General features: G+C 36.9%; 1 pseudogene; it reads left to right on the plus strand.

Annotated features, from left to right (window-relative positions):
- Window positions 1–651: 651 nt before the first annotated feature.
- Window positions 652–2,690, plus strand: LOC149243562 (uncharacterized; annotated as a pseudogene).
- Window positions 2,691–3,040: the final 350 nt, after the last annotated feature.

A 3,040-nucleotide genomic window follows, 5' to 3' on the forward strand; every position in this document is an offset into this window, starting at 1 on the left:
GAATGCAAATCACAATATGGGTTTGAACAAAGCCAATTTACTCGTTGGTAGAGTCGAAGTGAATGAGGGTGTTTTTTTTAAAAGGATTCAACCTAGAGCTCAGGGACGCGGTTATCCAATACAGAAACCCACTTGTCATATAACTATTGTATCGAAGGAAATCTCCAGATCGAATGATCTGATTATGTCAATAGAATCCCGAAAAAAAGGATATGTATGGCGCAGAAAATAAATCCACTTGGTTTTAGACATGGTGTAACTCAAAATGAGCGTTCCCATTGGTTCGCACAACAAAGGAATTATTCCAAAGATCTCCGAGAAGATCAAAAAATACGTACTTGCATTGAAAACTATGTACGAACGCATATAAAGAGCTCCTCGAATTATGGAGGATTTTCACGTGTAGAGATTCGCAGAAAGATCAATTTGGTTAAGGTCAAAATCTATATTGGATTTCCCAACTTGTTGTTAATAGAAGGTAGAGGTCAAGGAATTGAAAAATTAAGAAACGATGTACTAAATATGCTCGATTCTGTGGACCGAAAACTTCACATTGCTATAGAAAAAGTTGCAAAACCCTATAGAAAACCTAATATTCTTGCAGAGTATATTGCCCTACAACTAGAGAAGAGAGTTCCATTCAGAAAAAAAATGAAGAAAGTTATTGAATTGGCTGAACAGGAAGAGGTAGAAGGTATTCAGATCCAAATTGCAGGACGTCTCGATGGAAAGGAAATTTCCCAGGTCGAATGGGATAGGGGAGGTATGGTTCCCCTACAGACATTTCGGGCTAGGATTGATTATTGTTATTATCCGGTTAAAACCATCTATGGAGTTTTAGGGATAAAAATTTGGATTTTAGAAGAGTAGGAATAATTGGTCTTTTTTTTCCAATCTGCCCGATCATGGATCATCAATTCTATCAGATCGAATAGAAATTAGATTTACCATTTTGGAACCGTGTTATGCTTAGTGTGTGACTCGTTGGAATCGAGCTTTTCATTTTTTTCCGAAGTTATGTTATGGAGAACTCGAAATAAGAGCGGATTGGTCTCTATAAATAAACTAGAGACTAACTCATTGCTTCATATTGCCAAGATCCAATAACTATGGGTAGATACTATCACCTCGTAAATACTTTCTTCCAGGAGAGAAAAAAATGATATTTTGATCTCTCGTGAAGCGAGAAAGGTGTTTGGTAATGCGGAAAAAGAAGAAAAAGGAGAAATATTCTCCCAATATTGTATGGTTCATTAACTACCCTCCAAAAAGCAGTGTGATAAAGCATAAGAATCATCCTGATTCATTCAAGCAAGATTGAAGGAATTCAGTTTATGAAGGAGAAAGAGCTTCGGGTCGATGGAAACTAAGGAAATTGATTCCATAACAGGTGAAAAGAAAGCTCCATTGCGGAGGGAAGACCTGGGCATTTAGATAGAAGCTATGGAACGATGGAACCTATGACTACATAAGATCATATAGGAATCTTAATCATTCATTGGATAGGATGGCGAAATAAACCAAAAACCAATTAATCTCATTGGAGTCTATAGGTAAGTCGACCCCATGGAGAAAATACTGGAAGAGTAAATATTCGCCTGTGAAATTCTTTATTAAGACATTGGATGGAAATTTAAGAGTTATTCGTCATGTAAATTAGATTCTATATACAATATGTGTAATGCATAGATATAGACTCATTTATCTACACATTGATTATTCACGAGGAGCCGGATGAGAAGAAACTTTCATGTCCGGTTCTGGATTAGAGATGGGATCAAAATACTATTAACCATCGACTATAACCCAAAAAGAACAAAATTTCGTAAACAACATAGGGGAAGAATGAAAGGAGTATCTTACCGCAGCAATCGCATTTGTTTCGGTAGATTCGCTCTTCAAGCACTTCAACCTGCTTGGATCACATCTGGGCAAATAGAAGCCGGACGAAGAATGATTAATCGTTATGCCCGTCGTGGCGGAAAAATATGGGTACGTATATTTCCTGACAAACCTATTACAATGAGACCTGCAGAAACACATATGGGTTCTGGGAAAGGATCTCCCGAATATTGGGTATCTGTCATTAGACCAGGTCGAATACTTTATGAAATGGGCGGAGTATCCGAAACCGTCGCGAGAGCAGCTGCTAGAATAGCTGCATACAAAATGCCTATACGTACTCAATTTTTTACTACTTAACCCAACCCATCCATACAGAATCAAAGAGTTATTTCTGGTGGAAGAAGATTACTAGTTCGTAAGAACTCTTCCTTTTTTTTCATTTTATATGCCGAGGTAAAAAATATTTTGGAGGAAAAATGATTCAGTCTCAAACTTATTTGAATATAGTGGATAACAGTGGAGCCCGAAAAATAATGTGTATTCAAGTTCTAGGAGCAAGTAATCGTAAATGCGCTCATATAGGTGATGTTATCATTGCTATAATTAAAGAAGCAGTACCTAACATGCCCCTGGAAAAATCGGAAATAGTTAGAGCCGTAGTTATATGCACCTGTAAAGAATTTGAACGTGACAATGGAATGATGATACGATCTGATGACAATGTAGCCATTGTCATTGATCAGGAAGGAAATCAAAAAGGAACTCGAGTTTTTGGTCCGGTTGCTTAGGAATTGAGACAATTGAATTTCACGAAAATAGTTACATTGGCTCCCGAAGTATTATAAGTACTGATAGATCTTGTAAGAATCTTTGACTTAAGGTTCATCAAATGGTACATGGATCAATTAAAATCATTGCACCTCAGGCATATTCCTCAAAGAAGATCGAACATGCCTTTTATATCGAGACCAGGAATTCCTAAGAATTCGTTCGTCATGGGTAACGATACTATTACCAATCTAATTACTTCTATAAGAAACGCTGACATGGTAGAAAAAGGAACGGTTCGAGTAATAGCTACTAATATTACCAAGAACATTGGAAGGAACCTTTTACGAGAAGGTTTTATAGAAGATGTTAGGGAACATCAGGAAGGCCAAAAATATTTTTTGATATCGACTTCAAAATATCGGAG

Source organism: Pinus tabuliformis, chromosome 8, assembly GCF_031772625.1.
Source record: "Pinus tabuliformis cultivar Carrire ecotype Pingquan chromosome 8, CPIR1, whole genome shotgun sequence".
Taxonomy (NCBI): Eukaryota; Viridiplantae; Streptophyta; class Pinopsida; order Pinales; family Pinaceae; genus Pinus; species Pinus tabuliformis.